Source organism: Aptenodytes patagonicus, chromosome 5, assembly GCF_965638725.1.
Source record: "Aptenodytes patagonicus chromosome 5, bAptPat1.pri.cur, whole genome shotgun sequence".
In the NCBI taxonomy this organism is placed as follows: Eukaryota; Metazoa; Chordata; class Aves; order Sphenisciformes; family Spheniscidae; genus Aptenodytes; species Aptenodytes patagonicus.
Window position 1 is genome coordinate 5,087,567 of NC_134953.1, and position 22,400 is coordinate 5,109,966.

The 22,400-nt window shown below is 40.3% G+C and overlaps 1 protein-coding gene across 1 annotated transcript in view; it reads left to right on the forward strand.

Moving 5' to 3' along the window:
* The window catches only part of ZCCHC24 (zinc finger CCHC-type containing 24), a 114,804-nt gene that overhangs the window by 18,146 nt on the left and 74,258 nt on the right, over window positions 1-22,400 (forward strand). The window lies entirely within an intron of this gene.

The following is a 22,400-nucleotide window of genomic DNA, read 5'->3' on the forward strand; positions in this document are numbered from 1 at the left end:
TTCTGGAAAAATCTTCATGAAAATTTTCACCATTCCTTGATTTAGTAACACAGAATTTAACGAAAATAGTTCTTCAGAGTGAGCGGCACTGAAGAAATATCTTGACAAAGTGCCAAGCTAGCCATGTGTTCTTTTAATATATTCTTTATCACAACACTGATGGAAAAAATATGCTATTTCATTTGCCTAATAAGATTTACAAAAGATATTCATGTAGGCACATGATAAGTAGATTTTAGAAACTTTAAAAATGGCTACTATGTAATTTTCTATCACAGAGATTGTGTAAAATACATTTTCAAGCAGCACACTGTATAGTCAGTTTGGCAATGGCACTTAATAAAAATATAACAAGTTACATATGCTAGAGGAGAAGAAATTGTTACACTGGATGAGGACTTTGAATCAGTGTTGCAGTGACACAAGCTCCAAGTATATCTGGTGCAAAATGTCTTCCGCCTCATAGAAGAGGTTTGCTATACTTGGCAAATGTGGCGGTCTTGGACTCCCAGAACTTTTTTGTAGTGGCAAAACTGGCGATATTTATTTCCTTAGGAAAGAGGTATAAACCAGTGTGCACTAAAAACACTCACCAATCTGCAATTTCTTTTTTTTTCTGAGGCTCCAAGCCACAGTGTGCGAGGTTTCTCCATCCTCTCAAATTTCAGCTGGATGCAGGCACGTTGCTGGCTTAAACTTTCACAGCTCCAACACTATTCTATGTAGAGTCCCAAGGAAATTAAAGTGCTGCCAATACTCTAGAAATACAGATGTGGACATTACTGGCATCCACTTCACTATGGCTTTAACCTCCTACCCTCCTAATGTGTGACTTTCAGCAGAATTAATCTGCATAGAATTAACTACAGTTAATTCACCGTTGAGGATGTCAGTCATATATAAGCCAAAACACAGACGGAAAAGCATCTGCCGGCTGAGCAGGGTCAGCATGAAATCAAGTCTAATGTCGGAAGAGCTTTAGCTGAGTGTATTCCTCCTGCTGTTATGCATAGACTAAACTGTTTTCTTCATGGACTTTAGCTGTGTATCTTTCATTAATTCTGACGAAAACTGTGGAATTAAAGTACAGTTGCAGTCTTGGGTGTGGCACTTGAAAATATTTCATATTATTTCAATATACATTGAGTAAGGCAGTTTTCTTTAGGAAAAAAATATGAAATTTTCCTTGCTAGGAGATCAAAAATACTCCGGTTTGTATACTCCTGCATTTAATGTACTTAGTTTTGCATATTACAGCAAAATGTAGAGATAGGACCATGTAATAGCATACGTTACTTAACAAGGGGATTAGAACTACAACTACTAAATATGCAGCAGAAAGAAATAGAGTGCTGAACTGTGGGAGATGGCTGCGCCGTGCTGTGTAAGGAATCAAATGAACGCAACAGGTCCCTTGACAATCAAAATGTGCAAGATGCAGCTCGCACACACGGTCCCAAGTGAATGTGTCAGAGTTGGAGCAGAAATGCATTATTTATTTCATAGGTATTTTTACAGTTTGAGGCACTAGAGATTAAAGAACAGTTAATGAAAACTGAAGACATACCCACAGAAATCCAGGAGATGCGAACAAATTAAGGTTCCTGTAGGAAGATTAATTTACTTAAACTGCACGTCCTATGCAATTTTTTTAAGATTTCACTAGTAACGTCTTCAATTGCTCTGTGAACCAGGAAAAAGACTTCCTACAGAGCGTACTCTGTGGCTGGCCTATGAGCGAGTAAGTAATGAGTGAAGGAACGCAGGACGGGGAGGCATCTGCTTGCTCACTGCACGCGGTCTTCTACAGTTACAGGCAGCCATATCACACAGTCCCTTTCGTAAACTGATCAAGTTTTAGTTGGGAAGCGTTTCAGTATTTTGCCCTCGCTACTGCTGGTGTAGGAAGCTGCTCCAGAACCTCAGTCCTCTCATAATTAGAAATCTTCCAATTTCCGGGATAAGTGTAACTCATGGCCACTTTATAGTCATTTGTTCTCCTGCCAACATTGTCCTCCACTGAAATAGCTCTTCTCCCTCCCTGGTGTTTATCTCAGGATGTATTAATAGACTGCAATCATATCCTCTCTCAGCATTCATTCTGTAGGACTAACCGAGCCAGGTTTTCTCAGTCTCCTCACAAAAAGTAGGCAGACTCTCTATTCCCCAGTCCTTCTCATGGCTCTCCTCTTGCGCTTTTCATCTCCTTGCGCATGCGTGACTACATGTACGTAAGGCATCCCAGAACAGATCTCATCAGGGCCTTTTGCTGTGTATGCACGTATCTCTTTCTATAGATCAAAGTTTATGTTACTTAAGGAACAGGTGATACTAAATTAGTTCTGCTTTATTGGAGGTTTCTAACACAAGCAAGTGTTTTATGGTCTAGTCAGCATGTAAGTGCTTTCTTGAAAAACAGTAGACTTAAGCGTTCACAGAAACTTCAGCACTTCCCTTATTTTATCTAAATTTGAGGACAGATCTACAGGGGATGACCCTGTGTGCACAAGTTGTGTTCAAAACGTTGAAAACATTGTGCGCAAGAAGGGATCGCCAACGGCAGGATCAGGCCTTTGTTAGAAAGACCCCGTTTGTTACCACTGCTTTTGGCAATAACTGGTTTCTTAATTTGAACATTATATGCACTACTTAAGAGCTTAGAGTTTGATGCTTAGTTTTTCTAATGCTCTCAAAAATTAAAGTTGTTTTGCAAATCCTACTAAAAAAGGGCTGTTGCTATGCATTTTGAAGTACTTACATTTGGATAGAGAAAAGAGATAAACTAATCTGATCTGGACAAAATGCATATCAGCAAATCATATGGTATTTTTATTCTCTTTTTACGTAACTGCCTAATAAGAAACAGATTTTAAAATGGGGTGTTTTATGGAGTTTTTCCTGCATAACAACGAAATTGTGTAACAACTTTGACACTTCATATCCTCCCTTAATTCTGCTTGTTATAAACACTGTAAAGACATGTGTTCTTCTTCTGTTGCTGTAAAAGTTGATAGTATACCATAGTGATGAAAATACATGTATCGATTTAGATGTATATCTTACGTGATGATCACATTCTAGGAGCTTAAGTAATTATAAACAAAAAAGGCCAGCTTTAGTATTTGAGTACCTCAGGTATCTGCAGTTTGTCCAATATCCTGTCCAAAATTATCTGTTTGGAAACTGAAATGGGATTTAGCAAACTGCTATTATTTTAGCACCTAGTTTGTATGATCTGTAGTGATAGAAAGTGTGTTTTCTGTTTTAGAAACTACCAGAAATGAGAGCAATGTTATGACTGCAATTCAGCATTTCCAATCTCCCTACATTTGCAAAAACTGTTTGTTGCAATTATTATGTCTATAAAAAACACAGCACTTTTAATCTTTAGTGTCATCTTTATAGCATACCTACATTTTCTCTGAACTAATTTTTGAGTTTCAGTGGATAACATCTTACCTCGCTGACGTTCTTTCACATACAGAACTCTCATTGACTTGAGTGAACTGAGAAATGTCTAGATCAAAAGCAGTGCTCTTAAACTTAATATAGTGGCACTCTTAAATTATCATTGACAGTGCCATCAAATATACAAAATATTTCTCTTTAAATAGCAAGGAAGGTGAGGAATGAGAGTACTTTTCCTATCTCATTTACTAGTGGTTAGTTGCATGATATATAAATATACACATACATAGATTTGTCAAAACTTTGTTTACTTACTTGTGTACTCGAAGGTACTGCGCCAGTGTACATCTTACATATGCATGATAACCATAGGTTTTCTTTCCCTTGCCAGAACAAATAATGATGATCTCTGGGCCAGTAATAGTTAAGATATATGATTCTTTATGACATTTATGTATCTAGCAGATGTAGAAACTCATAGAAGGCCTTTTTTTAAAAGTTACAGTGTCTCTTTTCACCCATTATCACTGTAGTCTATATTCTTAAATCCTACAAAATATAAACAGTGGGTTTGTTTGTGCTATGCATGGCCTATACAAAATGAATCTTGCTCCTTTACAGTATAGGGATGTTACTGACATTACCACCCTTCCATGATGTCGTCACCCTAAACTCAGACCTATCATATAGGTTTACTATGCAGAAAGTACAGGATAATGGGGTATGGTGTTAGATACAGTATATATGGACATTTGTGGATAAAACACCTAGTTCAGGTTCTAAGAAGTTGCTGAGTGACTGAACCTTTGCCATGGTTCAGAATCTTCTTTGGGAAGGAAATATGTGGACACAGATCCTAGACCTCATTTATTGCATACGTCATTCCTCTTGTTAATTTGGGCAGTAACGGATTAACAGCAAAGGCAGCAACAAAGTTTGTACTTGTAGAAGTCCAAGCTCAGAGCTCCAGCAAAGCATCTCTGTATTCAAAGTTTTCAAACTGCTCTACCTTGTGTTTCTGCCAAGCATCAGTTCCATCTGCTGGTCTCTCTGTCCTAACTTTATTCAAGTCCTGTCAAATCCTTTTGTGAAAACATGTGTGGGCCTAGTCACTCAAAAAATACATGGCTCCAGCCATGTTTTTTTGAATGCTGAACAAGGATGCTGCTCTGATCCCTGTGCCAGCGCCAAGCTCTCTTAAAAAAATCTTCCTGACAATTCCTGTAAATCTCTACACAGGCAAGGAACTCTCATATCATGGAGACTTGGTGAGAAAAAAAAAATACGGGCAAATATCACCATTCTGCAGTCAAATCCCTGGTGCACTACAACTATTTAGTCCAGTCCCTGAGAGATACAGAACTGTCACACAGTGTGTTTCCCAGTTTTACACTATACTTATAGAGGAAAATGCATGCGTGTGCTCATAGAAGTACAGACATACTACCACAGACGTATACGTAACGGGAAATGATATTAGCCCCATTTTGCACTGCATTTTTAAATCTGTGAATGAAATGTATGGCATGATCCATATTAATGAGGCCAACAGTGGGAGTCTTTCCATTGATTGCCAACAGCGATCTTTGAAGCAGATCCTGTAAAACTAAAGTACCTTGAGAACGCATATTCAAGTCAATGGGAGTAGTAGGTAATTACTGTGGCTGCTTGAGTTTGCATAGATTTGCTTTTGTGGTTTCATGCAGGATGTGGAAGAAATCAGTGTCAAGCTGAGTTTAGTCCTTTCTTCTTAGTCCGTAGCTTGGTCTGCCAGATCATGCTGCCCTGAAGCTGTCCCTCCCTGTGGTCAGATATAGTGGATCTTTGGCAGTAGAGTTGGCTCAGCAGGCAGCTATTTGGCTGCAAGATTGCAATCACTGTCATGCCTGAAGCATTAATCTGATTTTGTCTTGTGCCTTATGGTTATGCATCGATTTCAAATGTCCGCAAAATGCAAGGAGTCCACAGGTGTTCTTCCTCCAGGTACCAAAGGCTGGCTAAGACGGCAGTGATGAAGAAGCTGCCATCTTTACAAAGATAGAAAGATTTTACCTTTCTGGGTTTTGGCTTAGAGATCTTAATTTTAAAAAAAGCAAAACAAACACAAAACTCTTGAACTCCAGAGCTCTGGAATGAAAGGCGATCATAGACTTTGAAAATTCTTAAAATTCACTCTGAAAATAATAATTTTTGACAGTTGCTACATTTTACAGTAGTCTTTTGGATATCAGGGGATGGCTTCCAAATAAACACGTCTTTTCTCCATAGAACTGAGTGAAATATCGGTATTCTTACTCAGTTATAGTATGAGGGGTCAAGCTCTCCAGTCCCTCAGGAATCTGAAACCCTGCATGGCTCAATTTTGCAGGCTCCACCATAGTTTTTGATTGGAGTATACTTGCTGGCATTTGATATGGTGCTGTATGAGTGTCTCTTGTTTATGCTTCAGTTCTGTTGGCTTAGAGAGTTATTAGAGGCCTGACTCTGCAGTCCCTGATATGAATGAAGCGGTATTTGAATCACTAAAATTAGTATTCCTCTTACAGGGATAAAGATGAAAATATGGGACATATAATAAAAGGAAACGACAGCTAAATTAACCTCTGGTGCAGTAGCACCAATTTTAATAAGACCAGTACCGACAGAGAACCTGTATGCCTGTATTACAAGGAGGAAAAAGCTGTTACTCTCTACTATATGTAATTGTTTTCAAACTGCATGTGGCACTCCAGAAAACAAATCTATATATATCCAGCCCCTCAGTTCTCTATCTTTGAAACACATTTTGATACATTAACCCATTTTGTGTAGTGCATATTTCTTCACCTAAATACATCTGTATAAGAAATTGTAATTCTTAGGTGTCCATTCTGTAAATATCTACGCACATACTAAACTTCCACCTAATGACATACTGGAACAATTTGAGGCTCTCAAAAATCTTGTTTATACACAACATACTACTTTCATTTATTCGTATTTTCCCACTCAGCACCCGCATAAAATTATTTTAGATGATTTGGACTTGGCTAAGATTTTTTAAATTACTTTTTTACCACATGCAGCCACTTTGACAACTCCATGGTATCAAATATACTACTAAATTTATTGCAGGGTTGGGTTTTTTTTTCTCATATGCTTGAACTTAGCCCTGCCAAGTTTTCTCGGAGTTTCTGAGTTTAGCTGGATATATTTTCTCAGATAATTTCTACTTTTATTATGAAGACTTGCAGAAATCTTGTAACAAAAGTATGGTGGGCTGTAATTTTGTCACATCCATTTTACCTCTGGAAATGTAAGCTGTTTAAGAGTCTGAAACATCAGAAAATACTCATTTCTCTCTGTTTTGGAAATTCTGAATAAGCTGTGCCTGTCATGGCTTTAAACCATTTATCAGAGAGGCAAGTAACCTGGACAGCTGTATGTGAGTAGAGGGGATCCAAACAGCCCTGCTTTGACAGCATGCTTCCAAAGTACTAGTTTTAAAACTGTGGCTATAATACGTGGCATTTATGTCCAGTTGTTTGATAAACTGGGTGCTTGGAAACAAGATACTGAACCCTAACAAACCAGAATAAGAGCAGTTAGATAGTGAAAAAGAAAACAGAAATATCTACTGAGCTGCGTCTGTGCCCCTTTCCTGTCTAGCACGCTACTTGATATTATTACATTCCCAAGAGTCTGGAAGACCAGCCAAAACCAAACCCCTCCCCTTCAGCACCATCACTAAGCTGTTATTACTGTGGTTCTGTCTGTATTATTGATACAAGTTCAAACTTTTTTTGCTGTGGGAAATGCAACGTAAACAGATGCGGTAAAGGCAAATACTGTAAGAGGGCATGCTTGCTTGGACTTTGTGTCGACCTTGGGGTGGAATCTCAGGTCCTGTGCGATGGTCACCAATGGACTGTGTGACAGGTGTTGGAGGATCACCCACCACAGAATTTGAGATTTCATTGAGGTTTTCCAACTTCTTTTGGTTTACCTTTGAATCTCATTTGCATATTCACTATCTAGATAAATTCAAGTTGGTTGCCCACTGACAACAAGGGGGATATCAGGAAAGGAATGCTGTTTAAGTGTAAACCCTTATGGATACCTGCTATTTCAGCTGAATAAGGTTTCGGCATTGGTAAAGCGTCAACTGGGTTGAGCACAGTAATTTGGGGAAGACTAGAGAGGAGCGAAATTAATTTGGGATCTCTGAAACATGACTTCTGTTGAAAGACTGAAGAACCAGTGTTGTTTGCTCCCACAAAAAGACATATTAATAAAGTTGCAAATATGTAGAAAACCTTGCATGAAGGGCACAGTTTGTTTTCCAGATCCACAGCTAATGAGTCGAGAGTGCTGAACTTCAACTAGGCTGCTCTTTCTAACCGTGAGGCATTGAAACAGAGTGCCTGGGAAGGCTCTTGATCATTGGAAGACTTTCAGAACAGTATAGATAAACATAGATCAGGATTTTCACAGGTGATCCTGTCCAGGGACAAGTGAGAGAACATCCCAAAGCATCTCCCAGCCTTATGTTTCTATTATTGTAAATCTGCCTACTAATAATACAACTCATTATCTTAAATGTGCGTAGTTTATATTTAAAAACTGTGTACAACAGACCAGATCCAAATCCTGTGCAAGTCACTGGGAGATTTTTATAAACTCCAGACTGAACATCACATTGGTCTAAATCTGAACTCTGTTTACCAACAATTTGGTATTTGCTTAGTTTGCAGTAAAACTCCTGATAAACCATAATTAAGTGCTTAGCTTGGAAATGAATATTGCGAGCATTCCTCTTGAGAGGGAAAGTAACGTCTGGTTTCCAGCCCTCCACAAGCTGATTTATAGATAAGGTAGAGAGAGAACTACCAGGTCAAAACCACACTAGTTTATCAATTCCTCATTCGCACTGATAAGAAAGGAGTAATGGAAGATTAAGTGAATCATGTTTTCTCGCTTCGTAAGAGTGTTTTGGTTTAGTGTGAAATAGAGGTTGTGGAATTTTCATCTGTGCTTGGAAGTGTTCAAGATCTGACTGGACAAAGCCCTAGGAAACCTGGCCTGAACTCAGTGTTGGTCCTGGTTTGAGCAGGAGTTTGGACTCGGTGATCTCCTGAGGTGCCTTCCAAACTTAATGATACTGTGATTCTATTCCATGATAATTAACTAAATTTTCATGCTCTGCAATAAGAGATCACTGATTGTTCTTCAAGATCTCTGCATCTCCCAGCTCTAATGTCTACCGCAATCCTTCCTCACTGTGCTTTTAACTAAAATACTCTTGCAAAATACAATACTGCTAAAACATAAAAATTGAAGCAAACGGGATTTATGACAACAACAAATACAGAAAACAAAAGACCCTAAACCTTGCAAATAACACCTGTCAAAATGTCCGTGCACAAACACTTCCTGTACAAATGTAGCTTCATTTAATCTATGTTTAGGAAGTTAATCAAATAACTTTTTCAAAAAAAGGAATTTTCTCTAGGAAAATGTCTATTTCCACAAGGTGTTCAGCTGAAAAAGCAGAAGGTTGAAGCAGACATCTGAAGCGGAAGAAACATTCTTTGCTTTGCAATGTTTCATACGTTTCGTTTACTCAAATGAACATTTATATCTTTTATATATCGTTTCCCAGTTTCTCAAAAGTGAAAATGCATTTTCTGATGATCCCCATGCCCAATTAAAGAAGGCCTACAAGGTCCGAGTAGCGGCTGGGGTAGTGTCGGATAAATGGGGCATGCTCTGGCTGTTGAGGAGAATGCGACTGTCGGGGGAGTGAACTGCCCCGTCTCTCCCTCCCTTTTCCTTTTAACGTCCTGTAGAGAGGAGGAAGCTGGCAAACAGATAGCGAGAGCAGGGAAGAACGAGAGCAAATCGCTAAAGGCAGAGCAGCAGTTTCTGCTGGCAACAGCTAGCAGCGGCAGCTCAGCTTCTCCTTGCTTTTCTGATTGTCCCGGGACAGGCTGTAGATTGTGAGGACACAATCCCAACCCAAGGGGCCCCTCTCTTATTTTCCTGTTGTCAAGATGTACCAGTCAGTCACGCCTTTCCCTCCTGTCCTGTCACCTCCCTCAAGAAATCAAGATACTAAATGGAAATTAATTCCTCTTCCATTTCCCTGGTACAGCACAAGTATTGGTGCTATTCTGCCGTATCTGGCTTATGTCAATAAATGTAAAAGGAGCCTTATATATTTCAATATGGCCCCTTTTATAGCCATAAAAAGGTCTACTATGAGATGCAAACAGAATTTCTCAGGTAACTAATGCCTATCTATGCCTTGTGGGATTTTATATATCCTTCAGACTGGCTGAGTGAGCTAGATCAGAAGCAGGAGAGAAGGCAGCACTGCATGGATCAGGAGCACAAGTCTTTGTGCTATACTGATGCATGGATGTCAGCTTCTCGGACATCAAGCTCAGGAGGCATCATGCAATCTGATTCAATAGTCCAGGTGATGCTTTTTGGAGCCGTATTACCTACAGAGTATACTACGTGAGTTGAGTTCACTTACAATCAGCAATCCCGTGGCTACAAAGGAATACCTGAGGATTAAAATTGGTTTAGAACTCATTGCACCTACTGGACAACAGACCATTTGATCTTGGTGGTGATGCTAAGATTCAAGGGCTTGTTTAGCATTCAGTTTGTAATCCTAAAGAGGCTCTCCCTGTATGTTTAGAGTAGCTCTCCAGTCACTACTCCCTCCCAGAAGGAGCACGTTTTGATACAGCCGCCATTTGCTGCCCACACAGCAAAAGCCACATGTTTTAGCCTTACATTAATGGTATTTTAGAGCAGATAGCATAAAAACTGACTGCAGGTTCCTTGTTGCAGCAGCACCAGTCAGTGCATACCTGTGAAAGGATAGTGTCTGTCAGTTTGCTGAAACACCAAACCTGGAGACTTTGAAGACCTGTGAGCCTAGTCATGCTAATTTTCTTGCAAATTCAAGTGAGAGCAGAATCTGTATTTATTTTGAATTTGTTTCTTTGACATAGGGCCATTCCTAATGCTTTTGATATTATAAAAAACTGTTGATTCCCTAAAACTAGTACCATTAAGGAGTCACTTCCATAATTTTGTTTTTCCCTGTTTATATTCAATATTTTTATGTTGTACAAATGTATAATGTGACTCTCAGAAACCTAGTAACTTCCCCCACTGTTAGACTGAAAGAGCTGAGAACAGAACTTCAGTTCACAGACACAAGTCCTGTGTTAACTCCTAGGCTATTTCTCTGCATCAGCTCACCAAACCCAGTACTAAATATCACAAATTTTCTAATTTATTTTCAATAGCAAAGTACACCTTGCAAAAAAGTAAGTCAGATTTGCTGGCAAGCTTACTGTAAACTTAGTTCCTTAACGTTTTATATTTTACACTGGAAATTGTCTGTCATGTTACTGATAGAAGACTGTTATTTAAGGAGATGTTTCCCAGGTTTGTAGAAGCTTTTTTTTTTTCCTTAAAAAACAAGCTTTTTCTTCCAAATTTCCTTCATGGGGCAGAAAAGCTAAAATATTTGTATAGTAATTAGAGAAAACAAAGAATAAGCCTTTCATTTCAGAGCCCAGTCAGTGCCAAATTATTAGCTAAGGCAATAAAGCCTGTAGACAGGCACTTAAGCTGAAACATTTGGGGATTTTAGCAGCAACAGCAGACATTTTGGAAATGACATAATCTTGATTACTAGTTCATCCTCAGATTTGCGTCTGATTTTCCACAAGATACTTGCTACTCTTTGTTTCTAACTCATTCTCTCTGACTGTGCAGAAACGTGCACAGAAGTACAGCAGCACCTTTTGAGATCTTCTGTATCACTGAGCCCTGTAAACAGCTCCTTTTTCATTCTGCAAAGAAAGAGCAGCTTTCAACTACACTTACACGTGGTCTCAAGCTGTAATTTTGGACATGAGTTCAGAGTAACACTGAACATTTCCCAGGTTCAAGGGTTTCATATACAAAATACTGCTTTCAAGTCCATTTCTAATTTTAACCCACGTTGCAGGTGTGCAACTATAGATAAAACTCTGCAACAGCACAAGACAAATCAATACTTCCACCTGAGCCAGTGTACCCACACCACCTGGCAGCCAAGAACAGCCAGCTCAAGTGCACGCTCAGCCCTCCCAAACACTGCCCCGTGGGTCTTAACGTGGGTGAGGAAAGGGAGACCCTGAGGACACTTCATGAGAGCAGTTATAACCTTGGAGATGGTTTTATATAGCAGTCATGTTACTCTTCCTCCTAAATGCCCGATTACACAGTTGAGGGAATCAGAAGAGCAAAAAGTAGGGGAGAGAAAGGCTCCTTTGAAAGAAATGGCAAACAACAAGGCTTTCCCAGAAGATCGAAGGACATTCATCATCGAGGTAGAAAGGCAGCTTCGGTTTAAATAGTTTTAAAAAACAAAACTTAATAGTAGTCATTCCAGACCTGCATTTTGTATTTCTCAGTGCAAGTTCAAGCTCTGCTATTTAAAACAGATTTCTGTAAATCCTGGTGAAGAAGTTCAACAGATTAGAGGTAAATGACAATACTGCACTGCTGTCTTTGTCATTTTTACCAAGAATCATGAAAAATTCCTCCTGTAATGTCAGGCGTCCCCGGGCCTGATTCTCTGTACCCTTTACATGAGGACAAACCACCACCAAAATGGTCACGCTGGCTTTTGTGCTGCGCTTGCCACTTGTCAAAGCGTTTACACAAAACATGGGAAAGTAGAGAATCAAGCCCAGGATTTTTCAGGTTTCCTTGAAAATGGTTACTTACGTAAATTTAGGGGTTATTCCTATCTGGAGATTGTTATATGGCTATGACAGGTGAAATACATATCCACCTGTATTTCACCTGTCACAGGCATATAACTTTCTCAGGATAGGCGATATCCATATCTCCTGAGATAGCACAGAGTGCTATTACACATATAAAACTAACCATACTCCAATTTTAGAGCGCGCTAGTCATTTTTGCATTAGTGACCGAAAGTTTCTATCAGTTTTCTGCTAATCTAAGTATATTACACAGTTGCATCCTATGGATGTAATGTGGACATCAAATGTGTAGCTCTGAAGAGGGGACAGAGGCCTGTTTCAATGATGTATGAAGTTTTCTTGAGGTGACTTGCAGGGGAGTGTGAAGGCCTGGCTTCCACGTTCAGCTTTTCCCTGGTATCTGTAATCACTCTGCCCTCTCAGCTTTTTACCATTTTGTAATTTTGATTCCTTATCCTAGACCTGTCTGATCATCTAAAACACGATGTTGTATGCCTGCAACCATCAGCCTTAGCAAATTAGATGAGATCTAACAGTCATCCAGAGGTTGTTAGCATAGCACCACGTACAGGGCTGACAGACGGTTACTGCTTGTATTACTATTTCTGTTGTTCAGTAATGAAAGCTATGGTAACTAATAACAGTCTTGACTTTCAGGCCACTGCTAACACTCCTGTTAAGCTTTAGAAAAATTGTCTCTCTTGCTGGTGTCATTTACAGGAGTCTCCCGAGCAGCAAGTCTTAACTGTAATTTTATGGTTATTTTGTGATAAATTATTTCCTTGCATACCGTACTGGATCTGTTTAAATAGAAGAGAGGAGACACTTACTATAAACCTGAAAAGTGGTGGTATTAATGTGAAACTATTGGAAAGGCTTTTTTTTTTTTAAATAATGTTGACACATATAAGTAAATAATACAGTGGTCTCCTCTATAGCTGCTTGAGGCACAATATATCCAATATTAGCGTTAAGTGGGTACAGCTAATAAGGGCTGTACTGTTTATGCTGAGCTCACAACGTGACTCACATTTTGTGTTTGTTTGCAAAGTTGGAGAGGAGACCGGGGCTTTTTTTTTTAGCATTAACATAATTTTAACTCTCATCTGCTTTCTTCTGAGCTCCCATTCCTGATTCAGCACGCATGAGTCTGCTAATGAAATCCAGATGTCAGACGAAAAAACAATAAGCTCTCCCACCCATCTGGTGGATCAGGTTTCTCAGAGATTGGAAAAAAAAGAATCAGGAAAGATTCCTAGAATGTCTGAAACTTTAGATTTCAGTGTGTTTTCAGAGAGCAGAAGGCAGCAGGGGGGATGGTCTGGAGGTAAAATTGATAGCAAGTCAAGATTCTTGGTGGAAAAGTGAGAAGAAATTGAGTGGTTATGTTATCGGTTACTCTGAGCCCTAAACAGACCTAGTATATCCCAAATTCAGTGCTGCTACTGAAAAATTACACTGAGCATCACAAATAGCAGTTCTGAGTCAGAAATAAAAAAAGTAATGTGCTGTAAATTATCAAATTGTTTTATTCCTTGGCTTTGCTGTTTCAGGGTCCCAATCCCTCCAGAGACTCAATGAGCCCGGGAGGAGAAATTATAACATCAGCCCCCAGTTTACTTTGGAGGATTATTTGCAGAATCTCACAGCTGTGACTCTGGGCATCCTCTCTTTCAACCTTCACCTTAAGCCTAACCCTAGTCCTAGGTTGAGCTGTATACAAGGTGCCCAAGCCCTTTCCAAGACCAAGACTTGTCCTCAGGAGACAAGTTTTTCACAGCCCTCATCTTCTTTGGCAGCCTCTTTCCAGCCCAAATCCAACTGTAGCTTTAGGCTTTCTCCTTTTCTCGACCCCAACCCTGACCATAAACCTGAGCTTTAGACAGAGCGGTCCAGTCCCTCCTACAACTGAAGCTTTGCATTTTTTCTTTCTCTCTACTATTTTTTGTTTCTGGAATCTGTCATAATCCTTGAAATTCATTACACCTTAGGCCTGAGAAGAAGGAGTCAGAAATTTCTGTACCAAAAGACTTGGGCCGAGTAGCCAATTGGAAAAAGAAATTTGTTTCATTTTTAGAGGAAATACTTACTTAACAAAAATCAATTTTACACAAGCTTTTTATGTGACTAATTCAAAGGAATGTTCCCAGTAATTTTCAGACAAGTGAATAATTGAAATAAAAGTGTTGTCTTCTGTTCTTCCGATAACATTAGGATGCACCAGGGTTTGCTTTGACTCCGAGAGGCATGTTTCCATAGGCACAGATTGCGAGGTATTGCAAGCTTCCCTCATTTCAACTCTATTTGACTTAAAACAAGCCACAAAGTTGCTTTTATGCTACTTTTGCATCTACGTTTCCACAGCCACGCTCCTCAAGATTGGCAAGGTAGAGAGAAAAGTTTTGTAGGTTGCTCTGCCAACTCTGTTGCGACAGCAGACTTCTCTTCTACGCAGGTACTTCCCTAATCTGTGGATGGTGAGTTACAGCCTCACCGTGAAGGAAAGCTCCCTCTCAGTCACTCTGGTCTGTTCGGTTCACTTCCCTTTCATATAATTCAGCACCTGAGCATTCTCAAGACATACGCTTGTGGTTTGCTCTCCCAGTCTCTTCCCAGGGTCAGTCTTGTGCATGTAATGTAGTGTTTCTGTTTAGTACCTCTTCTCCTTAAACATCAGAAAAATGAGGTCAGATATATGTACCTTGCACTTGGAATGGGAGGAGGTTCCTGGTGAACTTTAGCTCCTGTGAGAGCATGTAACGTTGTCTCAGCTCAGCTTGCAACCCAGGAAAGCTCCCCTTTGCCTACTAATCATAGAATAGAATCATAGAATCAATAAGGTTGGAAAAGACCTCTAAGATCATCGAGTCCAACCGTCGACCCAACACCACCACGCCCACTAAACCATGTCCCTAAGTGCCTCATCTACACGTCTTTTAAATACCTCCAGGGATGGGGACTCAACCACTGCCCTGGGCAGCCTGTTCCAATGTTTAACCACTCTTTCAGTAAAGACATTTTTCCTCACGTCCAATCTAAACCTCCCCTGGCGCAACTTGAGGCCATTTCCTCTCGTCCTATCGCTAGTTACTTGGGAGAAGAGACCGACCCCCACCTCGCTACAACCTCCTTTCAGGTAGTTGTAGAGAGCGATGAGGTCTCCCCTCAGCCTCCTTTTCTCCAGGCTAAACAACCCCAGTTCCCTCAGCCGCTCCTCATCAGACTTGTTCTCCAGACCCCTCACCAGCCTCGTTGCCCTTCTCTGGACACGCTCCAGCACCTCAACGTCCTTCTTGTAGTGAGGGGCCCAAAACTGAACACAGTATTTGAGGTGCGGCCTCACCACCTGAGTGGTGGTGAGTGCTGCTCTGCTGGAAGAAGTTTCCATCGTGCCAGAAAGCAGAGTGGTCAACTGAAGTGGCCTTCTCTCAGCGGCGGCACCTCTCCCATACGTGTCTAACCGTGGTGCTTGCAAACCCTGGGCAAGTTCTGCCTCTGCTCCGGGCCAGCTGGCCCAGGCTACTTCTGATGCGAAAGTCATCATATTACATGATGTAACATGATGTATGTAACCATACTTGTTGAGATGCAATACAGCGTTCTGTAGATTTGGGGTTTTCAAATGCCACAGCTTCACATCTGTGAATGTTGTACTGTTTTCCATGGAGGACTGTGGTTATACCTATTATGATGGAGATAAATCTTCCGACCATCAGAAAATGGCAGAATTACTCATGGATGCTGCTTAGTGGTAGTTTAGCATCCGCACAGACTCCAGAACTCTCTGCCATCAGACTGAACAGAGCTATTGAACGTTTGTGCCTCCTACAAAGGGAACCGCTCTGTAGCTACAGGCACTTCAAAGTACTTGTTCACTACTATGTATTTGGCCCCGGTTATCGAGCTGTTCATTATTCATGAGCTGGTCTTATCTGAACCCTGGTTCACATTGGTGATTACTTGTGATGATGGATGGTTAGAGCTGGGTGCAGTCTGCAGACTTCGCATTAGAGCCTGTGTTTTTTTAACCGGTTCATCTGGTGGTTGTACACAGAGGTTCAACGGGATCAGCGTGCACAGAAACCACAGTGGGGACCAGTGGCAGAGCTATAATCAGTCACTGCTCTTGGGGAGGGCAGACTGAGTGATCCTTTCCATGAAGGATGCAAACCACCTCAGTGCAATCCCTTGGACCTCGCCCATCTTTCCCAGGAGGAGGAGCAGTATCGTATGAAAGCATCACTCTTCATAAACATTTCTTATCATGTCTTTTCTCTCTACCCCATAGTCTTCTCTCTTACAAGCCCCTAATACATTTGATGGGTGATAAGGGCCAAAAGCAGAAGCTAGTAGAGATAAGAGCCAGGGAAGTGTGAGAAGTGAGAAGACAGCTGTTGCCTGAAGACTGCCAGCTGTTGAAAAATAATCAGAAAGGGCAGCGTACAGCATCACCCTAAGGTTAGTTAAATAAGGACTTAGTCTAACTCCCATCTATGTCTGTGGAAAAGACCTCCTTGTTTCAGTAGGAGCTAGAGACAGACATAAGCAACTTTGGATGGTCAGCCTTCAGAGGCAGGCCGTTGTCTTGCTCCAGCAGAATTATTGGAGCATGGACAGAGGGTCTGACCCTGCTGACCCCGCGTTCTGCATACTGTCATACCTTCTCTTTATCTCACCTCCATTCTTGAGATTCTTTCCAAATCAATTCTCCTCCTTATCCAGCTGCTACAGTTAAATCCCTCATTCCATTTCCAGAGTATCTAAGATCAATATTTTGACCCATTCAAGTCTCCTTTCCAAGGTGCCTTCCATTGATGTAGGAGAATTAAGGCTGAAGAATGGATATTTGGCACACCGAAACAGATGTAACGGGGAATGGAAAGCACAGCTCTTGTATGCCTTTGCATACAGTTCCCAGAGACACAAGCCTTATCCAGCTTTTCCAAACTCAACCTTTTTTCCGATATTTTTCTCTTTTAATTTCCAGTGGCTGTCATTTCATTCATCACTGTCATTTTATTAATCACTCTAGAAAACCTGTTGTTTATCTGCTTAGCACATCTTGCAAGTTAAGACACAGTGGTTTCATCTCTGGATATTTTTAGCATACCTTGGGTGGTTATGTTACAAGGAACATAGCCAAAGTGCAGTGAGCCTCAAGAGTTAAATCTATAGGTTTAGATCTACGGAAAAGCAACTTGAAGTTCTTGAAAAAGCCCACAGTAGGTTTTAGTAGGACTCCATAAGTCAGACTGTCAGCCAGCAGTTGAATATCCAGCAGTGAATATTCACTATCTCCTTGTAAAATTGATGTATTCCATACTGCTTCTTAAGAAATCCAATTCCTGATTCCTTCTCACTTAAGACAGTTCTAGCCGGGATGAATAACTGAATTTGGACACTGTAAGAAATACCATGCTGTACATCTCCAGAAGACAAATCTTCTTGGAGCTGGTTTTTCTTTTAAGCCCTCCCTGACTTTTCTGTTGGAGTAAATTACATGGACTGATCAGATAAACGTCCCACAGAATACAGAACTGGTGTTCCACCACATGTAGCTGAGCCTTTTCTGCTAGTGTAGCCTCATTTCGTACAGGTAGAACTAGACAACTATCCTACAGAACACAATATGGGACGTCAGTCTATTTTCATTTCATTTATGATCAATTTGGGGGAAAGGAGTTTGTTTTTACTTGAATTTGAACAGTGACATAGTTTTAACATGCAGCTAGATCACCAGTATTCTAACATTCAGGTTTGTTGCTTAACTATGGCTGGTTACCAAACTCACACGATATTTTTCCTTACAACAAAAATAGCAATATTGGTTTTCCAGAACTATTGTACCAGGAAATGTGTTTGCTCAAATTTTTGTAAAAAGTGAAGATGGTTGAAGACAATTCCCTAAAGATCAGTAGATATTTAAAGAATAATTTGTCATGCACTCACTCCTCTTCAAAATCTAGTCTCATGGACTTTTGCAGTCATAAATAAATCAAGAAATGGGGTCTTCAGAACATCCATATGAAACTTTTAAACTTGAAAAACCCCTGGTGTTTGCAAACTTCCCCATTGTTCATACTAAATACCACTTTTATTCTCCCTGTTACTCTTCAGAACGCAGGTACTTTACAGGAAACCTTCCATGTGACTCTGGAATATTAAATGACAGAATCAACAAAACTGCTAAAGCTGGCAGGGATCTGGGGACATCAGCTAGTCCAAGCCCTGCTCAACACCACTCAGGATGGAGACACCACAACCTCTCTGGGCAACCTGTGCCAGTGCTCAGTCACCCTCACAGTAAAACAGCTTTTCTTATATTTAAAGGGAATTTCTGGTATTTCAGTTTGTGCCCGTTGCCTTTTGGATCGCATCTCCTATGCCACTGGATACCAGCGAGAAGAGTCTAGCTCTGTCTTCTTTAATCTCTCCCATGCTCCATACCAGCTACACAAAGCAGAATCTGGGGAGCCTTTTGAATTCAGTATTAGTCACGCTGAACAGGTTTTCAGTGTGTGGGAAGCCAGGATGGCCAGGTGACACCTTTTTGCCACCTGTGATCCAAAGTCTAACAGGGTTGATGCTAAAATATCCGACTCATAGGGTGTTAGAAGTCACTTGGACCTAAACTCTGGCTGGGCTCAAAACAGTTATACCTTATACGACACAGTGCACTGCCACGTAGAGAATTAGGGTTGCATGCATCGCAGCATGCAATTTCCAGTTCTGGAAGTAGCTCCTTCAGAGCTACCATGATACAAATATACCCTGCAAGTCCCGTAAGATAGAAAATAAGAGGTATAGTCATGACAGATTACCAGGTGGGAGACAGCTTTTTCTCTCAAATACTGAGTACACTCTCTGGGAAAAGAGCCCACCAGTCAAGTCAATGAACTGATAGAATTTTGCCCATCTAAATAGTTGATACAGAAACTTCTCTTGAGGCAGGCAGTACATTTCAGATGCTGGGGGCAATGAAGCTCTGAATACATTGGATTAAAACATGCGGAAGTAATGATCTAGAGTGAAATAATGACCCGAGTAACATTTTGACCACCTCAAATTCCACTTTCTCTGTCCCAATTGGATGGGAGAGAGGGGAAAGAGAGAGAAACTAAAACTAGAACTCCATTTTAAGTCAGAAAATCTGCACCGGCTTCAGTATTTTCATCAAGTTCTTGACAGAGGATGTTCTTTGCACTGCAGATTTTGTGTTGCAGGTAGACAGTTTGCAATTAGTTCTCTATTTTAAACAGAATTACAGTACTAGGATTTTCAAAATCTTTACTCCCTCTTCTCTGTCCTTGTGGGTTTTACCTCACAACCTCTCCTAAATTTTCAGCAGTGTTTTGTGTGTTAGGCCTTAAGGCTGAAGGCAGGCAAGCCTAACAGGGTCAGCGCTCACGGACAAATGAGCGTGATTCTGTTCAAGTCTGTGGGGATGCATCTGTTTGTAATATTGGATGATCTGGCCCACAATAACAAACAGGAAAAGCCAGGTAATACTGTTAGTTGAGAATTTCAGCCGGCGTGGCATTCTGACTTTATTTAGCTGTCGCGTTTATGTGGTGGAAAGAACTCAAATTGCGCAATGGATATGTGAATCCTGAGTCAGAAGTGGCAAGGCAACTCCCTTGACCATTTATTGTACCTCGTATTTTTCTACACATTTCCACATAAACCAAACATTTCTCATTCTGTACAATGCCCCTCATTAGAAAGCTATCCGCTTCTTTCTGGTCCAAGGCTGGAGATGCAAGTTTTGAGTACCCGCATCTCAGCTGACACCAAGACCCTCGGGTCAGACATACCGGCAGTGCTGCAGAGCTGGCCTGCGGCGGATGCACGCGCTGTTCCCAGCATTTTACTGCCCACTTAGGTCCTTGGAAGTAGTAAACTTTCTGCTTGTGTCTGCACAGCTGACCTAATTGCTCAGAGAATTGACTTAGAGTACTTTTTTTTTCTTTTTAATGATTAGTCTTGATTAAAAACCAAACCAAACCAAACCAAAAGACATTGTTGTAGTGCACAAGGTCACCAGTGATGAAGAAAAAGTTTAATTTTTTTCATAGCATCACACTGGAAACTCAAGTTCAGCTGATTAACAGCAGTGCTCCGAGGTCATTTTCAGAATCACTCTCGTGAGAAGAAACCTGTACTTATGGTAACAAGTTGTACCCCTCTAATTTTACATTTGCCCATGCTAAAACACGGTCGTGTGCAACTTACTCCATGATTGGGGTCACTGTATCAGTTACCTGATCTCTTCATTATTTACCACACCCCAAACACTCTGTCCTCTGCAGACTTTATTAGTCCTTATTTTACCTTTGTTCCTCTCAATTACTCAACATATTATTATCAAACTGAAACAGAAGAAAGGTGTTGCTTCAGCATCCACGTGTTAAAAATGATGAATTTTTATTTTCAGATTCAGCTCACCCCTAAACTGCTTTTGACAGTGTGAAAAGCACCTCCTAACAACCAATTCAACTATGCGGATGATTCAGGGAATGGTGAATTTGTGAGACTGAATTACTAGTCGTCACTATGAGTAAGAGTCAAAGCTGTTCTAGTATTTTTCCAAAATATAAAAGCCTTTCTAATTTTGAATGCTTGGCTTTGAACCGTGTCTATATAATTGTTTGTATTAGCATAGTTAAAATTCTGCTTATAGTCCCTTGTCCTATAGGAATATTGTATAATCACAAGCAGGTAATATAATGTCTTAAAGGTTTAACTGTGAAGACTAATAAATAAAAATCCTATAAAACCTTTGCAAAAAAGGTTTTAGATGAAAAGCACTTCGAAGTTGCTTTTGATGAAAAATCATGGGATTTTTATGCTTTGGTGGAAATAGTAAAACTAAAAAAACTAACTTAGAGTTGAAACAACAGTTTCTGTTTTATCAAACTAATGGAACATTTAGAAATAAATAGTATTTTCTGAACAGTTTTTCTATTCAAATAATTTTGGAGAGAAGTTATTTCACTGGCTTTTATGATCACCCAACAATGTTTGAATTTGTGATGCTAGTCGTTTTGCTATTCTGGTACAAAAGTTTCCCTGAAATCTTTTTTCCCCCTCCCCATTTGCTTCTTACACTTTCAGTCAAACTTTGTGGGCTTACGCTAAGGCCAAGATCTCATTTTTAAGTCCTACAAATCAATCCTGAACACCTTTTACACCCATAAGTATATATCATCACTCAAACTAATGGTTTCTAAATGCCAACAAAAGTTGTTGTCACTGTTCTAATTTCTCTCTCACTATTAAATCAACCCAACTATGATTTCCCTTTCAACTTTGTATTTTCAAGAGCTGTGGCTTAAGCTAGTCAAGACGTACAGGAACTAAGGACCGGGAAGGAATAAGAAGCAGTTACACTAAACGTCCGTATTTTTGGTACTTACCATTTTGGTGAGAGAGTTGTATCATGATGGTGATTCCTTCTAGAGCCATTTACGAGAGTAATTTTATCTTTATCTTATCTTCACCTTTAACTAACACTGTTTCACTCTGGAGAAGGCTACCTCAGAAAAAAAAGAAGTTAAACATGTAGCAAATACACCAATGTTCTGCCAAAGTTCGAAGGAAAGCAAATAACTTGATGTACTGCAGGACTGGAGCAAAGTTATTACAGGCTACAGATGCAGGTGCGTTTGAACAGCAGCCTGAATAAATGCTGCTTTCTTGTGCCCTTTCGGTCCTGGAACTTTTACTTACTTCTCATTCAAGTCAGCCTCACAACCTTGCTTTAGTCCACGGGAAAAATGTTGTCTTGGAGTTTTCATATATTTTACCATGAGTCCGACTCTCACAATCTTTCCTCTTTAGAATACACCCTCCACCACCATAATCATCAACAGTGAGGGAATACCTTCAACAGAAAAGTTCAGCGTGCACTTGTGGATTGTTACTCTCTGGAGTGTCGCTAAAGATACCACTCTCAAGATGGAAGTCCACTTATGAAAAATTCCGGCCTAGAGATGCTAGTCAGTGTCAAAGTACGTTTCCCCCATCCGCCTCTTGCAGACAGTCATTCACCTTTTGGATATCATATTACAAGTTCATATCCTTTCTATGTGTCAGCAAAAGAACAGGCATCAACGTGCTTCTGCCCAGGAGTCTGGGTGAGTTCCTCCCATCTTTCTGGAAAGTGAGCAGGGTATGTTAACATTTGACGAAGCACGTGATAATCCATTT